At 51.4% G+C, this 27,970-nt stretch overlaps 1 protein-coding gene across 2 annotated transcripts in view; it reads left to right on the top strand.

Moving 5' to 3' along the window:
• The window catches only part of TBL1X (transducin beta like 1 X-linked), a 105,693-nt gene that overhangs the window by 44,107 nt on the left and 33,616 nt on the right, over positions 1–27,970 (top strand). For both annotated transcript variants that reach the window (XM_081125067.1, XM_081125066.1), the window contains exon 2: positions 5,982–6,055. The gene's annotated coding sequence lies outside the window, so the exon portion shown is untranslated. The remainder of the gene's footprint in view (positions 1–5,981; positions 6,056–27,970) is intronic.

The raw sequence follows: 27,970 nt of genomic DNA, 5'->3' as shown, positions 1-27,970 counted from the left end.
AAAAAAAAAATTAACAAAAAAAATTAGGCGTAATGTTCATTGTAGAAAGTAGAGACAGTGCTTTTGGGAGTCGAGGAAGAGAGCAGTTAGGATTCTTTCCCGTGTCCAGGTGGACTGTGTCGTCCAGACACAAAAATGTGATTAGTGTCGCGAGCGTCATCTTATATAGCGGGGCAGGTTAATGTTGCTGTTGATATTAATGTATCTTTAAGTGTTTCCATTCTTTTCCTCTCACTGAAGATTAGTTTCATGCCACTAAATACAGTGTAATGTATTACTCTTAATGGAAATAATCACAAATGCTTAGAAACAAGTATTGTGCGGCGGCTAACCGATTAAAATTCGCCCTGTGTTTGGTTTTCCTGCCTTAATTTTAGCTCTAGATGGATTATATAATTTTGAGCCCAGTTGGCTTATGCTATTACCTCATCTCCTGCCAGATTTCCATGTGACAAGTCACGTCTTGGTCTTTTTTACTTGGAATTTATCTGGCATTTCCTGGTGTGAACTGGGAAGTGGGTTTTATTTGTCCCGTGTGGCAGACGTCCCTGGTGGCGTGGGGTGTGCGTAAATGGTACACGTGTCTGTATCGTGCATTCATGGACATCAGTGCACGTTTGTAAGGATTGACTTTGCCACTTGAACAAGCGTGAAATACTTGTTAGTCAGCCTCATGTACATTAAAGAAGAAACTGAGTCCATGCAAATGTGTTGTCAAGTGGCTCTCTTTCTCTTTATTTAAATAGCTCGTACTTGTACCCTGAACCGTAAAACCTACACCCATAATAAAATGGCATATTTTGCAGGAACAAATGGATAGTAAGTAACTTGTCTCAAGAATAGACAGGGAAAATGAGTCTTTGCATTGATCCTTAACTTAAAAAATGAAGCGTTTCCCCCAAACGTTTGTTTCTCTATACCTACAGTGCTAGTATGTTTTTCTTCAAAGTTGAAATAAAAAGGAGTCACTCTCTTGTGGTTTGGATCCTGCTGTTGGTTTGTTTTAAATGCTCACGTATTACGTGCCTGCTGTGTTCTGGACTCTAAGCGTTAATGAAAGTGGTTCCCGGTGATTCTGAGGAAATAAGAGATTCCTGGCTCTGTGAGGTGCACAGGACTGGGGCTGGTTTTCTGTTCTCTGTCATTGTTAATAGCGTTTCTAGGTAGCAGCTTGTTTTATTGACTTTAGAGACCGAGAGAAAGGGAAAGGGGGGGGGGGAGAGAATGAAACATCAGTGATAGAGAAACACTGATTGGCTGCCTCCTGCATGGGCCCTACTGGGGATGGAGCCCACAACCTGGGCATGTGCCCCGACTGGGAATCGAACCGAGATCTCCTGGATCCTAGGCTGATGCTCAGCCAGTGAGTCACCCTTGCCGGGCGACATCAGATTTCTTAACAGCAACACTGGAGGTTGGAAAGCAGCTGGAACATAGACGTCTGAAAATAATTTTCACTCAAAACTTTTAGGTCATTCTTTTACTAATTGCTAATTAAGATCGAATAAAATTATCTGTATATACAGGGTGGGGAAAAAGTAGGTTTACAGTTGTGAGTACGTGAAACAGTTTATATTTATTAATTATTGTCTTATTTTCCATGTGAACAACTGTAAACCTACTTTTGCCCCACCCTGTATGGAGTAGATCAGTAAAATTCAGCTTTTCACACATCACTTGTCAGGAAGCTACTCGAGACTGTGTCCCACCAAAATGAGAGAGTAGCTAGCCCAAGAAAGGGGACGTTTGGGATCCCAGAAAGAGAAAGAGACAGAAGGAATCCTCAAGACGTTGGTGTGGCTTCAGGGCTCATTAGTGGACGAGAGACAAGAAATTCTAGGAGGAAGCTCTGGGGTGTGTGTGTGTGTGTGTGTGTGTGTGTGTGTGTATATATATCGGCAGAAAGACATGGAATTGACAGATTATGTGAGAGTTTTGATCATGGGCAAAAATTGAATTGAAAGGTTGTGGAGAATGTTGGAAGAATTACCAAAGAAATATAAAGGAAACAAAGAAATGAAAACAGAGGCAACTCATAACCCCAGGAAAACACAAAAGCCGTATAAGAAGGGAATTGGAATCGTACTATTTATACTGCTTTCTCTGCAAGGCCCACTCCATTCTCAGAATTGCATGGGTAGGGTATAGATTTAGCCCCGAACACTTATACTGTTGGGAAAATGGGGGAGGGGGCTGTATTGAATTTTAAAAACCAAAGTCCTCATCTCTATGCGAGAAAATCAAGTAAGTCCTACGTAAAGCTGATAGGGAATCGTGTAAGTAGGTTGTTTAGAAACATGGGAATCCGTACCAGGGAGCCTTGCCAGTAATAAAAACGCTTCTGAGGTTTGAAAGAGGTTGGTTTGGGGAATAGAATTGGGGGTCGATGGTGCTAAAAAGCTTATAATTGAAGAGAGGAGCCTTGTGCCTCAACTGTATTTTAGTTTTTAAAACTATGTATGTGTATTACTTTGCAAAGAATAGAAATGGCTTGGAAGATGAAAGAATATGGGCCGTATACCTCCTGTAAAATTAGAGAAATTTTAGTATGACTCACCCTTGGCAATGCTGATATTTGGGCCAGACGGTTCTTTGCTAAGGGGGGCTGTCCTGTGTGCCGTGGGAGATTTCGCACTTTTCCTCCAGTCCTGACAACTGAAAATGCCTCCGGACATTGCCCAGTGTCCCTGGGGCCAAAATCAGCGCCATTGGAGAACCGCTCATTGAAAGGATTGAAAATCTGTTACTGCGGGGATCTCAGTCTGAAACGCAGGCTGCGGTGCACACCCGGACCTGTAGCCAGTGACGTGGCGCAGAATCTCCGCGCCCCCGAGCGCCCGGTCACCTGCCAGTCACCGTCTCAGCCTTGGCCTGTGGCCCAGTTAGCCCAGGGCTCACTGAACGCAGAAGGGGACTCCGGAGGGAACTGCAGCTTCTCAAGAGGTCATGCTCAGTGGTTCTGAAAACTCGTTTTTGGTTTTTCACTTCGTTTTTGTGATGGTACAGCTTGAATGTCTCTGGAGTGGGAATGTTAATCATGATCGATGGTAGCAATGGGGGGAAATGTCGCCCCGTTTGGGTGTGTTCCTGTGCCCAGCTGCTTCAGGACACACAGAGACGCACGTCCCTGCTGTCTCCCCCCCTCCTTGGGCCGTGCTTTGCAAGTTCTTGCTTCGGGTCTTCGCGCGTGCCGTGCCTTGAATTTACGGGGGGAGTAGGCAGGAACCACGGTGCCTTGGGTTTTGTGATGTGGCTGAAACCTCATGAATAATTGAACACCCTCATTTCACAGCTGAGGACACTGTGGTCCAGAGAGAGTTTCTTATAATTAATTAGGAGCAGAGCGAGGCCCATGACTCCGCTTTTTCCTTTAACTTTTTCCTGTTTTTGATGCCATACGTATGTGCGCAGGGAGGCTGTGGCGTGAAGACCAAATGGGGCAGAGACGCGGGCCAGGCATCTGGCGAGGCTGTGTCCGCTCCCTCCCAGTTAGGTATTCTGAGCGTGCTCTGCGGGGAGCATGGGCCCTTGAGAGCTTAGAGTAAAGGAAAGGAAAAAGGCAGAAAGAAGGCCCAGCCAGTGTGGTTCAGCGGTTGAGCATCGACCTATGAACCAGGAGGTCATGGTTCAGTTCCCGGTCAGGGCACGTGTCCGGGTTGCGGGCTCCATCCCCAGTCAGGGGCATGCAGGAGGCAGCCGATCCATGACTCTCTCTCATCAATGTTTCTGTCTGTCTCTTTCTCCCTCTCCCTTCCTCTCTCTGAAACTAATAAAAACATTTTATTTATTTTTTTAATTTAAAAAAGGCAGGAAGAGTAAGGGCTGTTACCTTTCCATGCAGCACCCCTTTTGCCCAGTTCCTGCTGGTCCTGACTGCACCGCTCTGGGGGCTCGGGGCTCCGCTGATGAGGTGCAGGTCAGAAAGGACTGAGCCAGGTCTCCGCCAGCCGTCAGCACCGTCACCGCTGCTCACACTGGGGCCCAAACCGTGACGTCCAGCCGGGAGCTCCTCCTAGGTGTCCCTGCATCCTGACAGCCTGTCTGCTCCCCTGAGAGGAGCCTCCCTGCTCCACATGGTCCAGCAGATGGGGGATTATGGGCTGGCCCAGCTGGGGGGGCCCTGGCTGTCGCTTGGGTGGAATTCTGCAGGTTGTCCTGTACTGGGGAGTCGTCCCTGCCGGGAGTGTGCATCTGCAGGGCCACCTTGCCCAGGGGGCTCCTTCTTCCCCCTGCTGGACGGGGCAGCCCCTGTCCACCCACCAGCCGTCCGGTAACTGTGCCGCCAGAATCCTCTTTCCCGAGCACCATGAGAGCATCACCCGGCATTTTTACAAATCTCAGTGCTCTCTTCCTGCCCCCATTTGTTGCCTCCAGCACAAGGTGCTGCCCCTTTCTCTTAGCTCCTTGCCTGACTTCATGCACCAACGGAAGTGCCACCACCTCCAGGAAGCCTCTCTAGATTTCTTCCACGCAACAGACGTGCCAAGAAGAGACCTTGTGATTCATCTCTCAGCAGTTACTTGCTAGTCAGTCCCTGATTTTTGAGAGACGTTTGTCACTAGAAGACAGGGACACCCTGCCCTTCTGGATTGCGTCCTACGTCCTGCACACTCCTTGCCTGTCTCGTTGGCCAGCTCCTTCTCTTGGGCTTTGATCTTCAGCTTAGTCTTTAGACCAGTGGTTCTTAGCAGGGCGAGTGCACGCTCCAGGGGACACTGAGCAATGTGTGTGGTCGGTTTTGATTGTCACAACTGGGAGGGGGTGGATTGCTGCTGGCATCTAGTGGGCAGAGCCCAGGGATGCTGGTCAGCGCCCTACAATGCACAGGACGGCCCCTCCACGGAGAGTGACGTGATCTGAAATGTCGGTGGTGCTGGGCATGGGAAACCTGCTCTGGTCCTGGCTCCTGGCCGGGAGCGTAGCTTTAACGATTGTGGTTACCGGATGGCTCCCAGACTCAGCGGAAACGGCGACCTCTCCCCCTTGCTCAGACTTGTGGATTTATCTACCTAGTTACCAAATTAACTTGGAGGTGGAATGGGCATTTCAGAGTTAACACGTAAAAAGAAATGTCTTCATTTCTCCTTCCCGCATCCCAGGACATGGCCCGGCCTTCAAGCGCCAGCCCAAGCCCGAACCTAGCAGTCGCCCCAGTTCTTTCCTCCCATGTCCATCACACACGCGTGCACTCCCCCTTCCTCTCCCCACAGGCTGCAAGGCCCTTTCTGATCCAGGACCTGCCCTCGCGCCCTCTGCTGCCCGGCCCCCTGGCCTTCCTCCCTCTCAAGGCCGTGCTCACCGCAGGACCTTTGCACCTGCTGTGTCCGCAGCCTGGCGTCTCTCACCCCGTGCAGGTGCTCTGCCCCAGCCCCCACTGCACACTCCTTGCCCCTTGACACTTTCTGTCACCCTACCCAGCTTGACTGTCATCGCCTTCCATGTTACATGATCCCGTTGTGCATGTGCATGCAGTTTATTGTCCTTGCTCTTCCGTCACCAAGGTCCCCTTCTCACTGCCTGCCAGACGGGTAATCCCCCAAGACCAGAGACCTTCGATGTCCCTAATCCCAGAGCGGCATCGAACATCGTTTCCGTTTTCCACGCGACGGAAGGAGGAATTGTCATCGGTGAAAGTTGGCTGGGTTGTGCCGAATCTAGAAGCGCCTGTTGTCACTGAGCGTGCTTGGGGATGGCGGGGGAAACGTGCCTGTCGCTGGAGCAGAGTTTTCAGTTACTGAAATGATGTGATCAGTCCCGGTCTCACGAGAGTGTTGACGGCTGTGCGCGCGATGTCCGCGTGTTCTGTACGCAGACGTGAGCCTGGCGTTCACGAGTGGCGGTGTCTACCCTGACACGGGTGTTATTTCCGGTCCTTGTACCCCCAGCTCCGACGTCTGCCTGCTTTGCAGAACCGCCCAGAATGTGCTTCAGCCTGTTTGCGTGGCCGTTGTTGACTCACGTTGGGTCTTTTTCACCAACAGGTGGCTGTAGACAGAGAACGGGCCTGAACACGGACCCCGGGAGGAAGGAGGGGCTCGCCCGCGGCCGGCTCTGAGTAAGTGAAGCTGCGGAGGGCTTTCTCACTGCGTGACGAGCGCCGGAAACAGTGCCCCTGGTTTCTTGTGCTGGGTGATTTGGTGGCATCGGCACGTCGCGATAGATGTGGCATTTAGCTCCTGGAAGTCAGAAGTCTCAGGAAAGACAGTGGAGACGATCATTCGCAATGTGTGCTCCCCAGAAAGGCACCGTGTGTTCTCTGCCGTGTGCGCTTGGGGTGCTTGGTTTTCCTCAGAAGGCTGATTTGTGAGCAACAGCAAGGGTTCGACGGGCTCCTTTCGTCTTCATGCCTTAGCTTGTGGCCACAACTCCCGGTAACGGGCCCGTGGAACAGGCCCCCGTGAGCCCCTGCATTTGCCTCCCACATGCTGGGATTTTGGCTCAAAAGTGTATAAACTTTTGCCTGGCCAGTGTGGCTCAGTGGTTGAGCGTCCATCCACTCTCTCCCTCTCCCTTCCTCTCTGAAATCAATAAAAACATATTTTTTAAAAAGCCTATAAACTTTCGAGACACTTTGCGATCAGCGTGGTGAAGTCTTGTCTTTAGGGGAAGGGCCTGTCCCTGTCCCGCCGAAATGTGAGGGGGTAACGGGAGCGTCCGCCCAGCGTCGGCGCTGGGGTCCGACTGTCCTGGCGCGGCCTTAATGCCGACGCGGCTGCCGTGAACTCAAGGGCGCTGGCTGCTCGGCCCTGAGGACTTTATAAGCCGAGGCCGAAGACTCGAGTGGATTTCTTCGACATTTGGGTACAAAGCCGGCCAAGAGAATTGGTATTGATTTACCTGTTCCCTGTTCTGCGGAGACCGAGTGTTTCGTGAGCCCTGCCACGGCACGGATTTCAGGTGCTTGCCCTGGCCGGTGTGGCCGAGTGGTTAGAGCGTCGGCGCGTGCACCCAAAGGTCTCGGGTTGGATTCCCGGTCAAGGGCATGTACCTGGCGGGTTGCAGGTTCAGTCCCCAGGCCCGATCCGGGTGCGTGTGGGAGGCGACCAATTGATGTGTCTCTCACACGGACGTTTCTCTCTCTCTCTGTCTCCACTCTCTCTAAAAATCAATGGAAAAAATATCCTCGGGTGGAGATTAACAGAAAGTAAACATAAAAAGATTTCACTTGCTTCTTGGTAGGGGATGGAATAGGTAGGGGGCAGGGTGGGACTTGAAGTGAGCTCATTGAGACAGTTAACACCCTGTCACAAAGCCTCTATTATCTGTGGCAGTTTACGTCAGTCCACATAGAGCTCCGTGGCACTTATACATCCTTCAAAACAACATCTACCCTGTTACTTATTTCTAAGTCACTAAAGCTCTGTGGTCCCCTCTGTTTCGCAAAACCTAAAGCGGAGCCTCGGGCGTCGGGCCCGTGCTCACGGCAGGAGGACTCTGGCTCGGCCGCTGGGCTGCGCTGAGTCTGAATATTCCCGATTCATTTGAGGTGATTCAAACCTTTATCGTTTCTTTGCAAATGAACGGCGTTGGCTGCTTGTTACAGGTTTTCACATGGGAGGCCCTGTGTTTTCAGCGGTGAAGGCCAGCGTGTTTACTGGCCTTTAATACTTCTTACAGCTACCCTAGAGACATTTTTCCCGGTGACCACAGTGTTTGGCTTAGGGAATATATATATGCCTGCGAAACCCCTGTTTTAGCTGCAAATGTCACGTTTTCTGCGGAGTCCTTGTCACGGTGTTGACTTATGCAGAATATTATCCTTTTGCACTCCATAAGCATTTGTCTTTGTCAGCAGATGGAGGTGGAATATTAATCCGGGATGAATGCAGATAAGCAGGGAGCAGATGGGTTTCTGGCTCGAAACCTCGGAACAGCAGCTGTGGGGAGCTGTCGACCTCTGAGGAAAGAAATTCCAGGCTGTGGCTGGCAAGGGCTGGCGCGGCCAGATTTGCCACAAAATGCATCATGCTGTCAGGGAGATATTTTTTCCCTGTGCCTTCTCTGGTGTGGGTTTGATCCTCAGTGACTGCAAGGTGAGGCTCCCTTTGAGAGAGGAATGGTAGATGCCTACGTCACCTGGGAGCCCAGGCCCGGGCAAGGCTGTCCAGGTGCCCAGTGGAAAAGCAAGATCTCGGGTCTGCTCAGTCTGGCGAGGTTGAAGAGAGTCTGTACCCTGGGCCCCGTGGCAGCCAGCTGGGGGGTTGCAGGAGAGGCCCCCCCACTGAGGGAGGGTCTTAGTACCTGCAGAATGTAGGCAGGTGAGCAGGTCTTGCAGGACTGTTGAAAGTGGTGGCAAAGTGGTTCGGTGGTTAGAGCGTTGGCCTGTGGACTACAGGGTCGTGGGTTTGATTCCAGCCAAGGGCATGTACCTTGGTTGTAGGCTCGATCCCCGGCCCTGGTCAGGGCAAGTGCGTCATGGACCCAAGGTCTGTGGGTGGTGCCTGCAGCGTGGACCCCAGGTCTGTTGGGTGGTCCCTTCCCAGAACTTGGCCAGAACAGACTTCATGTTGGGTGAAGTGATGAAATTCTTAATATTAACCACTAAACCTGCCCCCACTTCTCACTTCCCAGCCCCCCAAACCAAAGCACTGCGGGCCGAGGTGGCCCTGACGCTGGGACATGCGAGTCATCAGTGTCCTGATTAGTTATACACACGCGTCTGAGGCTGAGGTTGCGATTTAGCTGAACTGAGTGGGAGCAGACAGGACCCCCAGAGGTGGAGGGCTGAACTGGAGCTCCGTGGGGGCCATGAGGTGAAAAGGGGTGCTGCAGGGGGACAGGGTCGTCTGTGACCAGATGCAGGGACGGATTTGGCAGGCACAGGGGCCCTGTCCTAATGGAGTAGAATCGGCCGCTGCTTTTAGGAGATTACATCTTTACTGCATCTATTATCAGGGTGCGCAGACAGCTTGCAAAACCAATAATATCGATGACAATGAAAAAATGAAAACCCTGATGCTTTTGTTCCATGAACCTCATTTTTTATCCTGTTGGCAGAAACCGCAGGTTTAAGTAGGACCGATGTGCCTACAACTTAATAAGACAGTTTTCCTGGGGCTTAAATTGAAATCATTCCCCAAAGTAAGCTCCCTTGCAAACCCAACGCCCCAGGGGGATTTCAGATCACAGTCAACGCAAAATTCCTCGGAGCAGGCACTTTGTTATGGTTTCAGGCAGTTTATTGTTCTCCCCCCCCCCCCCCCCCCCCCCCCCCCCCCGCCAAATATTTGCGAGTATGTGAATTACCCTGTGTGCCAACCACAGAAAGTAAAACCACAGAGAAGGGGAGGGATAAATTCCTTTTCAGCGGAGAGTGGAAGCATCCTGTTATAACACAATCCGTCTCAACAACAGCATGACGCAGGAAAGTGTAACAGGTCTGACATGAGCAACTTCTGTGTCCTGCACCCTCATGTGACTGCGGGACCCTCTCAAAGGAGTCATCGCAGGCCCTGGTCCGGTGTGGTTTTTAGTTGTGTTTTTTTTTTTGGTGAATCTTTACCCGAGGATATTTTTTCCATTGATTTTTTAGAAAGAGTGGAAGGAGGGGAGTAGAGAGAGAGAGAAACATCGATGTGAGAGAGACCCGTCGATTGGTTGCCTCCCGCAGGGGCCCCGACTGTGGCCGGGGATTGAACCTGCAGACCACGTACGTGCCCTTGGTCGGGAATCGAACACGTGTCCTTTCGGTGCTTGGGCCGAAGCGCTAAGGGAGCCACGCTGGCTGGGGTGCAGGCACTGGCCTTGAATTGGGCACGGTGGGAGCCTCAGGCCACCTGGCCGTGGGCAGCAGGCGCACGGCCCCAGGATTTCAGCTCTGCCTCTTGGAGGGCCTGGCTGTCACGTTTCCTGCATCAGTGCTCACTGATAGAGCTGGAAATTGGAACCAGAATAATGAGATTGGCTCTGCAGACGCCCTACGTGAGCTCCGAAGGGAGTTAATTGAAAGCAGGCCCGAGTGTTCCTGCGAGGCCCGGGAGGACCCGTGGGGAGTGACCGCCGAGGGGCTGTTGTCCTGTTCCTGCACCCAGCGCAGGGTCCAGCAGGGACACGTCCCGTCCTCATATTCCACTGCCGGGGAAATTCTGTGTTTTCTCCTACCCGGTGGGAGGCTGAGCTGCGTGCAACAGGGAGGACCAGTGAGCGGGTTCAGCGAGAATGCTGTTTCCAACTGTGTTCTCCCAGCACCTGCCTTTTCGTTTCTGCACATTTCCTCCAGCCCTTTCCCCTGGGTAAAGCCCCAGAGGAGGGAACACAGAGTCATTGTTTCCTGCTGCTGGGTTTTCAGTGTTTGCAAGGAAATCCAGGAACCACGCAGGGGGAGACAGAGATGACTGAGGGAATCTTTCTGTGGGTTCCTGAAGATACAGAACCTTGCTAGTCCTGGCTGTGAAGTCAGTTAAAGTCACATATATGGCCCTGCCGGTGCGGCTGAGTTGGTTGAGTGTCATCCTGCGCACCGGGAGGTTGCCAGTTCAATTCCCGGTCAGGGCACATGCCCAGGTTGTGGGCTCGATCCCCAGTGCAGGAGGCAGCTGATGAATGTCTCTCTGTCGTCGATGTTTCTCTCTCCATCTCTGAAATCAATAAAAACATATTTTTTAAAAGTCACATACATGCTCAGTGAGGAGCTTTCTGGGACTCCGGTTTGCACGGAAGGGGGATTTTTGCCCCCCAGAAAACACTTGGCCATGTCGAAATACGTGTTTGGTTGTCCTCGTTGGGGACGTGCTCCTGACACCTGGTGGGCGGAGACCAGGGCTGCCGCTCACCAGCCCGCAGTGCACAGGATCCCCCTCCGCAGAGAAAGACCTGGCCCCAAAGGCCCGTGGTGCCCAGGCCGAGAAACCTGCTCTAGGGTACTTGTCACTTGCTGGCGCTGTAGGAAGCGTTTGTTATCGGCCAAAAGATGGTCTCCTTGGTGAGGGCCAAGTCCCTGGACCAGCCAGAGGTGCGGGAATCCAGATTCTGAAAGAAAGTTGGAAATCTGAGGGTCAACTCAAAGGAAGCCGTCTGCACGCAGAAGAAATGAGACTCCCCTGAGAGCTGGGGAGGCCACCGGCCCCCGCCTCACGGTCCTAGCTGTGTTTCTTTTTTTTTTTTCATTCCGATTCCACCCGGGCTTCTCCTGAAGGATGCCCGATTTCATTTCTTCCCAGTGCAGTTTCGGTAAGCTGGAGCCGAGCACTCCCTGCGGAGGGATTACGAGAGTCAGGCGGAGCCTTTGCTAAATAAATGTATCAAGAAATGTCAACATCTTTGCAAGAATGTGGCTAACCATTTCCCGGAGCATTGCCGGAGGCCTGTAACCAGTAACTGGGGCTTCAGTTACACTGATGCAATGTTTCAAGGTTCCCAGCCAGGATAGTCAGGTCCTTAATTATTGCTTCAGAGCGGCAAGTGGAGGTTTAAAGAGGGTTTTCTTGGTAGCTTTAAGAGTATCTCCCATGTTACGGTCACACCGCCCGGCGCGGCCCACGTTACATTGATTAGGGTTATTGGCAGGTGTCTTTGCGAGCAGTTTCCCGCCCTCGGAGGATTCCACGGCCTTGTCCAGGGAAAGCGCCCCGCAGCGCTGGCGGGCGCTTCAGCAGATGTTCTGCCAGTTCGATGATGTTATCCTCCGCCCGTCCTCGTTTGATAACGCAAAGCAGATCCCCGAATGGCACGGCCCGCTGTCTGCCTTTCTTTTCTCAGATGTCATGATCTCTGTCCCAATTTACTGCTTTTCCTGGTCCCAGCTGATGTAAGCTGTCTCTTACTGTTGATATGTTTAAGTATTTTCACAATAAATCCTTGTTATCCTGAAATGTGTGTATTCATTCCAGGATGATCTGCTCACTGCTGGCTTTGTGCTGGTTATTGCTATTGAAATGATAGTGGGAGTGCAGAGAACAGAGCAGCTGGTGCCCAGAGGGTATGCAAAGCCCCGCCCCTCCTGCAAGGCCCCGCCCCTTCAGCAAGACCACGCCCCTTCAGGTCTGGAGGACCTGGGCTCCTACTGGGTGAAGAGGGGATGCAAAGCCCCGCCCCTTCTGCAAGGCCACGCCCCTTCTGCAAAAGCCCCGCCCCTCCTTCAGGCCTGGAGGACCTGGGCTCCTACTGGGTGATGAGGGGATGCAAAGCCCTGCCCATTCCACCAAGTCCAGCTCCTTCTGCTGGGGCTGGAGGACCTTGGCTTCTGCTAGGTGATGAGGGGATGCAAAGCCCCGCCCCTTCTGCAAGACCACGCCCCTTCTACAAAGCCCCGCCCCTCCTGCAAAGCTCCGCCCCTTCCCCTGGGCCTGGAGGACCCTGGGCTTCTCCTGCTGTGTGAGGGTGGGTTCTGGGGCTGCACCGGCCTGCTGGCCTTAGGGAGGTCCCTCTAAGCCAGAGCACAGTGATGAAGAGGAGATTTCTGGAGTTCAGAGGACAATGCCCTGGGCTGAGAGTGTGACCTCCTAGGACATGTCTGGGAAATGGGCTCTTTGTGGTGTAGCTGGGACAAGGCAAAATGCCCAGGGGGTCAGGGCTGGCGTAGAGGATGGGCCGGGGACCAGCCTGCTCCTTTATTAATGAATAAAACCAAGTCACTTGGTCACCTGAAGGACAGCTGTGATTTTATTTTGGTCATCTGATTTTATTTTTTTAAATCATCACCCAAGGATATGTTTTTATTGATTTTTAGGGTGGGGGGAGAGAGAGAGAGAAGCTTAGGTGTGAGAGAGACACATCGATTGGTTGCCACCCACGTGCGCCCTGACTGGGGTCAGGAATCAAACTGGCAACCCAGGTACATGCCCTTGATTGGGAATCAAACCGGACACCCCTCAAGGCTCAGTGCTGACACTCTAACCCCTGAGCCACACCAGCCAGGGCTAGGCGTGAAGTTTAAAAAAAAAACACCTTGAAAGTATTGTGGTAAAGAGGCTCCCATGTGGCCAACCCTCTAAAGATGAGTAGCCACAGAAAACAAGAGTCGGCAAAGTTGACCGTTCACCTAGACCGGCATTTCTTAGAGGGGGACAATGTCTGGAGGCATGTTTGGTTGGCACAGCTGGGTGTGAGGGTGCTGCTGGCATCTAGGGGGTGGCTGCCTGGGAATCCTACAGGGCACAGGATGCCCCACTACAAAGAATTACCCACACAGTGCAGGCCAGGAGCACCCTCCTGTGCCACTGTGACAACCCCCAGTGTCTCCAGACATCCCCGAAATACTCGCCCCTGTTTGGGAACCATCGCCCTAAACTCCAAGGCTCTGAAGCCGCTCTCTCCCTGGCCTCTTGAGTTCAGCGACGTAAAGGGGCCCCTCTGAGCTGGCAGGGCCAGAGATAGCGCCCCGAGTTCTCCTGCCTCAAGGTCATGACCACCCTCCGTGGACTCAGCGCCCCGGTTCCGTCGTGGTCTCTGGAAACACACGGGGTAGCGTCTCAGGGTAGCCTGTCCGGTTTGCGTGAGTCTTACGTTATCTCAGATGCCACCTTCAAGTCGTTCGTGGAGACGGGTGGACGCGCGACGTATGCTTGCACAAGAGTGGAGAAGAATGAAAAGTCGTCATAGATCTTTCCTGATGGAAGCCCACGTGCAGACCAGGTGATCTCCAAGGGTCACGTAATGACCCGTAGTCTGCCCTCAACTGTCTTGCCGCCCGTGTGTGTCCTCTCACTAAAGTGACACGAGGTGTGGGTGTCCGGGCCTGGCAGAGAGCCGATGGAATCGCGAACGGTCTCCGTGCGTGTCCCCTGAGCCTTTTGGGGAAGACGTGGGAAGAGGCCCCGTGGCCTGTGGTTTCCTGTAACCCTCGCTGTTGCTGGAGCATCCAGTTATAAATAATTGGGGAGAGGCTATCAATTTGTGACATTGCTTCCCAAATATTTATAAGGAAAAAGTCATAAATGAGACTAGTCGTTAAGAGAAGTGAGCCCCGGCCAGTTTGGCTCCGTGGTTAGAGCGTCGCCGGCTGAGGGGTCCTGGGCTCGATCCCTGGCCCCGGTCCGGAGGCAACCTGTCGATGTGTCTCTCTCTCTCTGAAAAAGCAATGGGAAAAATACCCTTGAATGAGAATTTAAAAAACCAGAAGATGATTGAAACCTAAGTAGACTGAAGATTCAGGGGAAAACAAGTTAGAAGTCCAGATTCAACGCCGATCCAAGGAGAGGAAGTGTGTTTTAAAAGCCTCGGGCCGTACGCATAGCTGCCGCTTTGTTTTCGGTGCGGGTTTATCTGTTTCCGGGGACTCAGCTGCCTCTGCCACTCAAGTTCCCATTGACGCCACCGAATTCCTGGCCTTTCGTTTTCTTTATGAAATTCTGTGAGCGTTTTTGCTCCCAAGATATTCATTTGGGACAATAGTGAGTGCCCGCTGTCTCACGGCCCTTCCGCCCACACGCATAATCAGCCACCCACTGCCCCGAACCCCTCCGAAATGGCAAAAGTCACCGACAGGGACAGAGTGCTTTTATTTAAAAAAAAAAAAAAGAAAGAAATGCACAACATGCCGAAAATGTATGGGGACGTTTTCGCTCAAGCAGTCCCTGAGCCCAGTATGTCCTTTCGTTGAGGTCGTCAATCCCCAGCCGAGGATATTTTTTCCGTTGATTTTTAGAGAGTGTGGAAGGGAGGGAGGGAAGCAGCGGGGGGGGGGCATCGATGTGAGACAGACACACTGACTGGTTGCCTCTCACGTTTACCCCAACCAGGGCCGGGGATGAGCCCTTGACCAGGAATCGAACCCGAGACCCTTCGGTGCACGGGCCAGTGCTCTAACCACTGACTCACTCACGTATTCTTATCTGCGGACAAAGTGTAGACCATCTTCGTGGGGAATCATCTTTTTTTAAGGTTTGGGGAGCCCTATATCCAAAACCAAATTTTGGGTTACAGACAAGTCATTGAATCAGTTGGGCCGGACGCGGTGACTCGGACAGAGGTTTGCACAAGGAAAGAGCAGACGGTAAACGCAAGAAGACTAGAGACTTGCAAGGGGACCGTCTGAAAATGACCAGTGGGCTCCCTAGAGAAACTCAGGCGCGGGGCTCACAGCCTTGGCCAGGGGAGCCACGTGCTCTGTGTGTCCCTGTGTCTCTCTTTGTGGCGACCGAACCCCACTGAGAGAGACCCCCCTCCACCGGCACCTGCCGGGCACTTCTGCCGACCGGACGGTGTGCCGTCGACCATGAGACAACCGTCTCATTCACAGTGTTATGGGTTGAGTTGTGTTCCCCCCAATGCACGTCCCAGTCCTAACCCCTGGTAACCCCACAATGCGGCCTCATGTGGAAAGAGGGTCTTCGCAGAAGGAGCAAAGTTAACCGAAGTACAGCGTCCCTCCTCCCGTCCGTTTCCACGAACCGAGGAGACGCCACCCGGGGCCTGGGTGCGTTGAATGGACTCGCACATGTGCAGAGACCGGGTCCAGGGCGAGCACACGCGCACCCGGCGGTTCCTGGAATTCGCGCAGTGACGTCAGACTCGTGGCACCAGACAGAAACTGGACTTTTGCTTTGGAGGGAAAAAAAAAATCTAAACTCTGTTACATGAGGTCATATAAGGAGCTTAAAGCCGCAAAGGGACTCTTCTTTCAGGTGACTCTCTCCCCTGGGAATGTAGAACAGGCCACAGCTCCTCGCAGCCGTAGGTCAGGAATTTGCTAAAGTAAATGAGGCGCGTTTAGGATTTATCTCCTGGTAAATCAACAGCTTTAAGCAGGAACTTTCCTCTCGTCTAATAAAAACACCCGTCTGTCCCGTTTGGACACGGGAGTGTTTCGCCGAGGGGAGCACGTTATTTGCTGGGTGTTTCGGGGGAAATACCAGTCTGGTTTCTAAGCTGCATAAATCTGGGGGGTGAACGGTGTCCCCACTGAGACCCAGAGGTTACCAAACGAGACGTGTTTGATGGTGGCAGGATGGATCCCTTTCTTGGCCGGGTCTTTTTGTTTGTGCGTTTGCTTTAGAAAGGTCGCGGCTTCACGGTACCGTGTGCGCGCGTTTCCTCCTGGCTGCCGAGGCTAATGATTTTCGACGGGTTGAAGATTTGCGGCGATGCAAACGCATTATTGTTGGTTCTGCCACAGTAACAGCTGTTGACCCGGATGGGGTTGGTTTGTTTATCTACCTGTCCGGGCGTCCTATCCAGAGAAGCAGGCGACTGCGTGGGTCCCGGGGACCACGGCTTCTGCCACGGGTCCCCCAGAGTTGCTCACAGCTGGCTCAGCTGGAAGACTGAGACCCGTCGCTACCCAGTTAGTTCCTCAGAAGGCGCGGGGTAAATTAGGGACACATAGAAATGACAGTTACGTGATTTTAAAATTTTATTAGAAATATTTTAGCGCTGGCCGGTGTGGCTCAGTTGGTTGGAGCATCGTCTGGATCACCGAAAGGTGGTGGGTTCAATTCCCGGTCAGGGCACATACCCAGGTTGCAGGTTCGAGCCCCAGTCGGGACGCATGCAGGAGGCAATCGATCAATGTTTCTCTCTCTCTGCCCCCCTTTCTCTGTCTAAAATCAATTTAAAACAACACAATATTTTAGACTTTTTCAGATTTCACCCATTTTACCAAAATGTCCCGTTTTGTCCCAGGATCCCATGCAGGACACGCCTTTGAATGCAGTCGTCACGTCTCCTTGTTTCTTCGGGCTGGGCCGGTTTCTCAGGCGGTCCCTGTGTTTTGTGACCCCGAACGTTCCAAGAAGCTCTGGTCATGAGTTTTGCAGGCCTTCCTTCAGCTCCGGCCGCTGTTTTTACACGATTAGACTGGGGTGAAGGAAGTTTGGGGACCAAGACCAAGTGCCCTCTGATGACCTCATATCCGGGGGGATGCTGTCAGCAGGACCTACCTCTGAGGAGTTGAACTTGATCCCTGCGTGAGGTCACGAGAGCCGGGTGTCTCCGTCTCACGTCACCGGTTTTCCTCCCCACACACTGCCCTTCAAGGCCCAGACTCGGGGGACCTGGTAAGCCCCGCCCCCTGGGGACTGGCTTTGTTTTACGTGAAAGTGTGTGCTGGCCGCCTTACACACCGGGAGATTTTTCTTGGACTGTGGATCCAATCATTCTAGTCTGGGGCCAACTTTCCTCAGGCCCCGTACCCAGGCTGCACCCCTGGCAGTTCCCACGGTTGGTTTCGGAAAAGTCGAGTGGGGGGTTTAAGGAGATTTGCCAAACCCTCCTCGGGCAGAATCCACACGTGTAAAAACGTCCACTGGTGTGAGCGGGTTTGGGGCCAGTTGACACCTTGGTCTGTTTGTTTGTTTCTTTAAGTGTTTTTTTGTTGTTAATTCTCACCTGAGGATATATATTTTTTCCTATTGGTGTTTTTTTTTTTTTTAATATATCTTTATTGATTTCAGAGAGAGGAAGGGAGAGGGAGACAGAGAGATAGAAACATCCATGATGAGAGAGTCATGGATCGGCTGCCTCCTCACACCCCCGACTGGGGATCGAGCCCGCAACCCGGGCATGTGCCCTGACTGGGAATCGAACCCCGATCGCCTGGATCCTAGGTCAATGCTCAACCGCTGAGCCACGCCCGGCCGGGCTCCTGTTGCTTTTCAAGAAAGACTGGAAGGGGAGGGGGGAAGAGGCATAGATGGGACAGACACACATTGGTTGCCTCCCGCACGAGGCCCGACTAGGGCCAGGGATTCCACCTGCCACCCAGGTATGTGCTCTTGACCGGCGGTCAAACCAGCAACCTCGGTGCGTGGGCCAGCGTGCGGCCACTGGGCAGCACTGGCCAGGCGACACCCCGACGCCTTGAAGTAAGCAGGTAACTGGATCAGGCGGAAAGGCCTCGGGCCCGGGAAGGGAGGGGCGCCAACCCCGTGAGCTCCGGGCCCAGCTTGTCAGCAGAATCGGCGTCTTGGTTAATTCAGCAGGAAGGTCAGGGGGGGCCGTGCTGAGAGTCGTCCTCCACGTAGTATTTTTAGAAGCAGCAAATATCAACCGTAAATATTTAATGTTGTGTTTATAGCCGTTAGCATCCTAAAACCGTAAGGAGGTGACTCGGAGGTGGGTGAGCGTCCGTGTACCCGCGGGGGCAAAGAATCCCCAGCAGGGCAGGGCGCACCGTGGAGGGACGGCGTCTCTGGCGGCCGTAGAGGAGCGACTAGGTCCACAGCTGCCCCATGTAGCTTATCGACACGGAGGAGTCCGTGATTGTTCTCTGCTTGCCAGGCTTTCGTAACTCTTTCCTGATTTATTTTATTTTATTTTATTTTATTTTATTTTATTATTTTAAATTTTATTATGATTTTAAAACTCATGTGCTGCCCGGGCCGGTGTGGCTCAGTGATTGGGCCTCGACCTATGAACCAGGAGGTCCCGGTTCGATTCCCGGTCAGGGCACATGCCTGGGTTCCGGGCTTAATCCCCAGTCAGGGGTGTGCAGGAGGCAGCCAATCAATGACCGTCTCACTGATGTTTTTTTTTGTTGTTTTTTTTTTTTAATATATCTTTATTGATTTCAGAGAGAGGAAAGGAGAGGGAGAGAGAGAGACAGAAACATCAATGGTGAGAGAGTCACTGATCGAGCCCACAACCCGGGCATGTGCCCTGACCGGGAATCGAACCCCAATCGCTTAGATCCCAGGTCGACGCTCAACCGCTGAGCCACGCCCGGCCGGGCTCACTGATGTTTCTATCTCTCTCTTTCTCTTCTCTCTTCTCTGAATTCAATAAATGTATTTTTTAAAAAAATAAAAATAATGTGTTGTGAGCAATTTCAAAACAAAAAATTAAGCCTGGAAAGAAAGCGAAGCCCCCTAAACCCCCCCATCGCGGTTCCCCATCCGTGTTCGGTATGTTTGTGTGTGTGACAAACTATGTATTCGGCTTATAGCACCTGTGTTCCCCTCAACCTCACAGTCGGCGTTTCACCGTCTGGGAACGTTTACGGGAAGTGTTTCTGTGCCCGTGTCCGGGTCTGTGTAGCGCGGCGACGGACAGTTACAGACACAGCTTCCGGTCTGTACCCTAGGCTGGGCCGCTGGAAGCCAGGGCCCGTCACCGAATGGCTTTCCAGAAAGGCTGTGCCAGTTGTCTCCGATTGCCGGGGGCAGGGGGCGGTCCCCGTGGACAGCGCCCGTGGTTGTGGCCAGCCTGCCGAGACCGCGGGGCATCCCTTTTTCCTGTTTCTTCGCTTGCTAATGAGGTGGCACGTTGCCTCCTGTGCGTCCGTGGCTCACGTTTTGTTTTCTGTGAATTACATCGTCCGGCTCAAAGGCACATCTCAGTTTGCGCGCCGCACTTTGCGGTTTCACTTCAGGATTCCGACGCGGAGCCCCCACTGCGGTCCTGCTCCCAGGGGCGCGTGTCCTCGGGCGTCCGGCCGCTGCGGTCCTGCTCCCAGGGGCGCGTGTCCTCAGGCCTCCGGCCGCTGCGGTCCTGCTCCCAGGGGTGCGTGTCCTCGGGTCTCCGGCCGCGGCGGTCCTGCTCCCAGGGGCGCGTGTCCTCAGGCCTCCGGCCGCTGCGGTCCTGCTCCCAGGGGTGCGTGTCCTCGGGTCTCCGGCCGCCTCTCCCTGAAGGCACCGGCGCCGTGGAGCGTTGTGACCGCTTGTTAACGGGACCGGATGCGCTTGAATGGCATGCGGGTGCGTGGAGTTGGCTCCTCTCATGTGTTCGGTACTGTGCTTATCAAAAGACAGTGTTTTTGTGGAACGAGAGCTGCGGGGAAAAGCACAGATTATGTTAGCCGATAAAAGATTTTAAAAAAGAATGTGTCAGTTGGCAAGCTTCTGTGTTCCTAGTTGTCATGATCCCAAGGTGACTGTTTCCCAGGGCTCTGTGCCCGTGTACCAATGGGGGTGGGTGGCATACGTCCTGTTGTGCACATGAGTTCGCTCAGCATCTATTATGTGACAGCCCCGGGCTGTCCTTGAGGCATCGAGTTGTTGACTGAGGAGAGGAGGGTTTGTCTTCTGCGAGGCTCTGCGGTCATCACTCGGACTTGCCCGCCTCCGCTGTTACATTCCCCTTTACGGGTTTATAACGTCACACCGAGAGCTTTCCGAGTATCTTCCAGTTCTGTCTTCATAGTGTTTAAGTATAATTTTTAATTTTTATTTATTTATTTTTATTTACTTTTATGGATTCCAGAGAGAGAGGAAAGGAGAGGGAGAGAGAGATGGAAACATCAATGATAAGGGAGTCATTGACCCCTGCCTCCTGCACGCCCCCCACTGGGGATGGAGCCCGCAACCCGGGCATGTGCCCCGACCGGGAATTGAACTGTGACCTCCTGGTTCATAGGTCAGCGCTCAACCACTGAGCCACACCGGCCAGACTATTTTTTATTTTTTTGTTAATTCTCTGGAGAAAGCTTTCCAAGCTTTGAGATGGATGGGGAGGGAAAAGGTGATTCAGAAACTGTTGGTACTTACTAAAAACAAATGCCGTGATACTTCCGGGGTGGGGTGCCTGTCGTTTTACCAAATAGCAGGTGCAGCTTCTTCGTGATGTTTGTCTATTTTTGCTCGCAGGTATGTTGACGAGGTGGCATTCTAGCCAGGGCTGGGAGGAATCATTTCCTGCCAGGTTTCGGTAAATGAGCTAAGCCCTGGAGAAATGCTCTTATTTCTTTAATACCAGGCATCTTCCCAGGACTCAGGATGCATTTTACCCCCCCCCAGAATCGTTTTCTTTTTTCTCCCCTGTGCCAGATGCACAGAAAAAGTAAAAAGCGCTCTTGCTGTGTTGCATAAATTTCTACCCCACGCAATGAGTTGCTTCTCCTTAATGCCAACCCGTCTTATGGGTGGTTTTTAAATTAGTTCAACAGAGAAGTCACAGTGGTCATAATATTCCTCTTGGTCAAACAAGGACGGTCAGGTGTTGACTTTGTCACCGTTGGTGAGATGCAGGCCCCTCCCGGGAGCTCGATGCCCAGCCATCGGGAGGCCGTGATTTACGATGCTTATGGGGGGTGGGACTGAATGAAATCTGAGAGTGAGTGGCAGCTGGAAAGGTGAGGATGGGATGTTACCTCTGAAAGGAGATTTAATATAAGATAATAGCAAGCCCTGGCCCTGCGCTCAGTGGTCAGAGGTTGGCCCGTGCACTGAAGGGTGCTGGGTTCGATTCCCGGTCAAGGGCATGTACCTGGGTTGCAGGTTCGATCCCCAGCCCCACTTGGGGCGTGTGCAGGAGGCAGCCAATCCATGTGTCTCTCACATCAATCTCTCTGCCTCCCTGCCTTCCACTCTCTCTAAAAATCAATGGAAAAAATATCCTCGGGTGAAGATTGACAAAAAAAAGTAAAAACAAACCAGTGAAATTAACATTGCAATATATTTTAATCTACATCAGGTTACGATTGCAATATGTATTTTAATATATAACAACTCAATCAAGTATTCTGTTTTATCCTGTATAGAAAAAAAATCATTTTGACAAGTGATCTATTTTTTTAATAAGATACACAGTATATTAAGTGTTCTTTCTTTTCTTTTGTACTGCCTGCGAAATTGTGTGTTACTTAAATTTATGGTATGTCTCAATCACATCGGCCAGTCCAGACTTGAGACACCAAGCTCCAATGTCAGTCTACAATTAGGGAAATCAATTCATAATTTCAAAAATAATTTTCAAGCAGAGTCATCCTGTTTTTAGAAAGGGATCATTTTAAACTTGGACAGTTTGTGGGTATTTATCTATTTGAAATTGGTCGGGGAAAAATGTGGGCACACGATTAAAAGATTGGCATGGGGACCCATAAAAGCGGAATTGCGTGGCTCCCTCCATCCTGCAGATACGATCAAAGGATTTTAGCTGCTGGGGCCTCTTAGTAACCACGGTGACCTGTGCTGTCCACTGCGGTGGCCATGGGCCACGTGGATCTGGGGATCGCCCAGAATGTGGCCAGTGTCACTGAGGAACAGACTGCAAAATTTTATTTCCTTTTAATTGATTTAAATTTCAACATCACTCCTTGAGTCATTGGGAAGCTTTTTAAGCTTGTTGGGAACCGCATGGGTATGTGAATCTGTGTTGTCTTTTTTAATTTATCTTTACTGTTGAAAGTATTACAAGTGTCCCCCTTTTTCCCCCGTGGATCCCCTGCACCCCCCCCCCCCCCGGCCTCCACCTCGCTATTGTCTGCGTCCAGGCGTTATGTGGTAGCAGTCAGGTGTTTCCAGTGAAAATTCGGTTTTCTAGTTGACCTTTGTCCTAAGTGGAAAATACATAGATTTGTGAAGAGTGCACAGGAAATAAGAATATAGAAGATTTCAGTAACTTTTTATGGGGAGTACATGTGGAAATTATGCTTTTGGGGATCTCTTGGGTTAAATGTAAATATATTATGAAAATTCACTTCACACGGGTCTGTGTTTTTAAATTTTAAAACCATATATAAGTGCACCTTCCGTTTTTGTTGGAAGGAAGGAAGGAAGTAGCACTTGACGTGACAGACTCTCGGTTGGTGACTAAACCCAACACTCAGCTAACCCACAGATATTTTCTTAAATCCTCACAAGAAGGCATGTTTTTATTGATTTTAGAGAGAGAGGAAGTGGGGGGGGTCAGGAGACAGAGAGGGAGAGAAACATCGATGTGAGAGAGAAACACTAATCGGTTGCCTCCTGTATGTGCCCCAACCAGGGATCGAACCCACAACCTTTTGGTGTACAGGATGACACTCCAACCAACGGAGCCCCCAAGGCAGGGCCCACGGGTATTTATTGAGCACCTACTGCGTGCATTCGGAGTTCTGGATTCAGGAGTCTTATAGTGAGCGAACCAGACAAACCACCCTTCCATTCTGCTGTGTGAAAATATGGGCTATGTATGGTTTAGTGGGTGTGTTGGTGCCAAAAATGAGAGCACATGAAATTCCGTTGATATTTGCATTTTTATTGCACTTTATCATTTTCAAAGATCGGCACTGTTTACCAAAAAGCAGACACTAACGATCCTGCGCACGCCCAAGACCCCCCAAAGAAGAGTCCAGTAAGAGTGTTGAAGTATTGATTGAATATTTTTATGTCATTATGGTATATTTGAATTATTTGTGTATAATGTCGAGCTCTGTAATGGGAAAACTAAAATTCATTTAAATTCCTGTTTGCTTTCGAGACAGATGGAAACGATGTTTTCCTTTACGTAATAATAGTACTTGGTTGAAAAAAACAATAAGCCCAGCTGGTGCGTCTCAGTGGTTGAGCGTCGACCCATGAACCAGGAGGTGGCGGGTTCGATTCCCGGTCAGGGCACATGCCCGGGTTGCGGGCTCAATCCCCAGTCGGGGGCGTGCAGGAGGCAGCCGATCAATGACTTTCTCTTATCATTGATGTTTCTTTCCTCCCTTCTTCTCTCTGTAATCAATTAAAAAAATATTTTTTTAAAAAACACAACCTTTTAGCGCACCGTTGGTAATTAGAAAGGTTGTGTAGAAATGGATTCGTCCTGAGGTTGTGTAGAAATGAGCCCATGTGCTGCTTCTCCCTGGGCCTGGCTGCATTTGAACTTCTGAGAGGTTTATTGAAGCAGGTTGAGATGGGTGGAGAACGATTTAGGAAAGCGAAGCGGATTGATCGGAGGCCCCGATTGTGCTTTAATAGCATGTCCTGGCCCAATAAGGAACACGTAGACCGTGTTTTCTCACTGTGGCTGTGCGGTTACAATTTACGCAAATGGAACACTTAACATTATCAGGAAGCCGTTTGCAGTCATGCTTCCCGGGGAGCTTCGTAAATCACAGTAATTATTTTCACCCAGTTTATTGGTTCTAAACGGCCCCCTTGACCAGCGGCTGTGATCAGTTTCCACTCAGGGAGAATGACATTGTCAAGCGGAGGTCCGGCCGCGGAGGCCTGGAGGAGATACATGCAGGCAGGCCGCGCGGGGCCAGGGTGCCGCAGGCGGTGAGTTCCCCGTCACAGGCGAGGGTGGCCTTTTACACCCCTGGCGGGCACGTGTGAACAGAACCGTTTAGGACGAGTGCTTAAATGTGGGCGTCATCTATATGACACCATTGTGACGAACAGCCGTTAAAATCCAGTAGGATGCCCCGGCCGGTGTGGCTCAGTGGCTAAGCACCATCCCGTGCACCCAAAGGTCCACGGTTCACTTCCCGGTCAGGGCACAGGCCCGGGTGGCGGGCTGATCCCTAGTCGGGGGCGTGCAGGAGGCCGACGATCGCTGTTTCTCTCTTGGTGATGTTTCCCTCTCTCCTTCCCTCTCCCTTCCTCTCTCTCTAAAATCAATAAAACCATTAAAATTTTTTAAAAATCCAGTAGGAATGGTGCAATGGGGGAGGTGAAAGAATAGGTACAAGATACCCTTTTTTAAAAATGTATGTTTTTATTGGTTTTAAGCGTGTTGGACAGAGGACTGCCGAGCGAGGGCGCGCGTGCGGGTTACCTGGGCTCCTGCGCCCGCTCCCTGGGCTGGGCGCGGGTAAGTCGGGGCCTGGAGGCGGCGAGCAGGCCCTGGCCCGGGCAGAAGCCTTCACTAGAACTGGTTGCCATTGATCTTGTACTTCTTGGGCCTCTCAGTAAAGACGGAGTCTAGTGACTGCGTATGTGTTGGACTCACTCGGCTGGAAGTTTTATGTAGTCTCGGTCCTGGGTTTGATTCCAGCCAAGGGCACTTAACTCAGTGGCAGCTCGATTCCCAGCGACTTTCTCTCACTCCCTCTCCCCCCCCCCACCTCCCTCTCCCCCCTTCCCCCTTCCACTCTCTCTGAAAGGCAATGGAAAAAAAATATCCTCAGGTGAGAATTTTAAAAAATTAAATTAAATTAAAATACAGGCGAATGGGCGAAAGACTTCATGTCCATGTCCTGTGTTTGAGATGCCCGTTGGATGTTCGGGTGGACACGTCCTGCAGGCGTGTGGCGCCGGGAGGGACTGGATGCGTTTCGTGGACAGGTGGGCAGAAGCGTGGTCCTGCCCGGAGACACACCTCGCAGCCCACGGGAGGTGCCTGAAAGTCACCGAGATGCCTTTCAGAAACAGAAGTGCCCCAAAGTGTCCAAGTCGTTAGATAACAGCTTGCGTTGTCTTAGATTTTCAAGCTCGTAGATCAGAATTCGGTGAGTCTGCCATCCGGGGAACTTTTTGAGAGAAAATGTGTTAATGTCACGTTACTAACTGCCCTTCCCCTTTTTAAAAATTGATTTTAGAGAGGGAGGAAGTGGGGGAGAGGGAGACAGACAGAAACAACCACCAGCTGCAGCCCATATGCACCCTGACCGGGAATCAAGCCCGCAGCCTGGGTAGTGCCCTGACTGGGAATCGAACCCGAGACCTTCCGGTGCATGGGATTATGCTCCAACCAACTGAGCCCCGCTGGCCAGGGCCCCCCTACCTTTTTTTTTTTAATTAAGGAAAACAGCTTCCACTAAGGATTATGCTTCAGTTCCCTTTCGTCCGACCCCGTGGCTTCCGTCCGAGGTGGGGAGCGGTGGCTGAGCCCAGGTCCAGTGGGCCTCCCTACCTGTCCTTTCTCTCGGGCTCCCAGAGTTTCCGCCGACAGCCGGTCACAAGGACAGTGCCGAACGTCACGCAGCAGCGCAACGTGTTCCGTTTTCGAACGACTTTTATGATTAACCGTGATTCAGCAAGAACGTCCGTCCCATTTCCCAACCGCAAAGATTAATGTGGATTTAATTAACCGAAATGGATCACTCTGCTCCCGGGTGGCCGGGTTCTGCCAGGTCAGGAGCTGGCCCGCGGGCTTCCCGCTTTCACTCACGTTTAGATCCCCCAGAAGCGCCCGCGATTCTGAGATTGTTCCCGGGCAAGGCCTGGGCTCTGCTGAGAAGCAGCCTCCCGGCGTCGCCTGTGAATGAGAAGACAGCTGAGAGCACCCCGACTTCCACAGACAAAGGGCGAAACTGGCTCATGCGGGAAGCGACGCCGCTCCCCGACGCGCAGGCTGTGGAGTGAATCGGCGGGCGGCCCGTTTGGACCGTCACAGCCACATCCTTCTGAGTTTTCCTTTAATCAACAGCAGGGCCTTTGGAAGGAATAGATTTGTACTGAGGGTTTGTTTTCTTTGAGTTGTTTTTTTTATTATAGGGAAATATACAGGGTGTCCCCCCAAAATGTACACGCACTTTACCAGCTGATAGCTCCATTTTATAAATGAAACGTATTTTAATAAACACTGCCTTTATCGTTATTGAAAGTGTGCGTGTGCATTTTGGGGGGACTCCCGATACATAAGGGAATGTTTACTATTCCTCACCATCTTTAACTGTACGGTTCAGTGGCACTGACTATATTAATCTCCAGAACTTTTTCATTTTCCCGAGTGGAAACTCTGTCCCCATTAAATAGTAGCTCTCTTAGTCCCGCCTTCCTCCGGCCCCTGGCACCCACCACCCTACTTCCTGTCTCTGAATTTGACGATTCTAATGAGATTTATTTTTATTTTTATTTTTTTAAATATATCTTTATTAATTTCAGAGAGAGGAAATGAGTAGGAGAAAGAGAGAGAGAGAAACATCAATGATGAGAGAGTCATTGATCGAGCCCGCAACCCCGCGCATGTGCCCTGACCGGAACTCGAACCCCAATCGCCTGGATCCTAGGTTCACGCTCAACCGCTGAGCCACGCCCGGCCGGGCTGAATTTGACAATTCTAGACACTTCCCATAGCTGGGATCATACAAGATTGGTCCTTCTGTGTCTGGCTTATTTCAGTTTGCAGTGTCCTCAAGGTTCTACTTGGTAGCTAACAATTTCATTTTTGTAAAAAAAAAAAAAAAGTGTTTTCATTGATCTTTTTGAGGGAGAGGGAGAGAGAGAGAAACATCGATGAGAGAGAAACATCCATCAGCTGCTTCCTGCACACCCCGTCCTGGGGATCGGGCCCAAAACCTAGGCCTGTGTCGTGAATCGAACCTGGTGCCTCCGGGTACATGGCATTATGTTCATCCAGCTGAGCCACACCGGCCAGGGCCAAGTTCATTCTTCTTAAATGCTAAATAACGTTCCATCACATACACAGAGCACACTTTATCCCTCCACCTGTCTGTGGATATCGGGGTGGTTTCCATCTTTTGGCTACTGTGAGTGATGTTGCCGTGAACCTTGGGTGTAAATACCTGTTCGGGACCCTTTTTTCCCCAGTTCTTGTGGGTGTGTACCTAGAAGTGGGATGGGTGGATCACATGGCAATTCTGTGTTTAATTTCTTGAGGAGCATTCGTGCTGTTCTCCTGAAGTTCGTTTCTGAGGAGTCCCTGCGAGATAGGATAGAAATGGAATCTGAGCCTGACGCAAGTTCTCCGACAAAGAGGTAGCAGACTGTGGCCCGCCAGCCAGATTCAGCCCAGTGCCTGCTTTCGTACAGCCAACAAGCTACGGGGTGGATTTTTCATTTGTACGTGGTTAGAAAAAAAACACCAAAAAAAAAAACAGGGAAAGAAAAATCATGTCAGGATTACCTGAAAATTCTGTGACACTGCAATGTCATTGTACATAGAGTTTCTTTGAAACACAGAATTCACCCACAGACGTGTGTCGTGTTCATGACCGTTTCTCTCTGCAGACGTAGAATCACGCGATCGTAACTGAGACGTGTGTGTCCCAAGAAGCCGAGCGTGTTGACTCTCTGACCCTTTGAGAATCAGGTGGCCAACCTCCGGTTTGACGAGTTGCAGGTCAGACAAGAACATTCACATCTGTTGGCCGTGTGCACACGAGCTTGCTCAACGGTCTCAGCGGGTCCGTCAAACAAATAGTATCAGGCACACGTTGTTTGTTTGCTTCGTTAATCTTCACCTGAGGATATTTTTCCATTGATTTTAGACAGAATGGAAGGGGAGGAGGGGCAGAAAGAGACACATCAATAGCTTGCCTCCCACACACACCCAGACCGGGGCTGGGATTGGAACCCGTGACCCTTCGGATGCCCTGTGGGCAACGCTCTAATCAATGAGTAACACCAGCTAAGGCTAGGCACACATTTTTTAATTTAAAAAAAATATATGTTTTATTGATTTTAGAGAGAGGGAAAGAAATAGAAACATCAGTGATGAGAGA

The sequence above is a fragment of the Miniopterus schreibersii genome, assembly GCF_964146895.1.
Source record: "Miniopterus schreibersii genome assembly, chromosome: X".
NCBI classification, from domain to species: Eukaryota; Metazoa; Chordata; class Mammalia; order Chiroptera; family Miniopteridae; genus Miniopterus; species Miniopterus schreibersii.
Note: the sequence above shows the minus strand (reverse complement) of the source record. Positions and strands in the feature narration are given on the sequence as shown.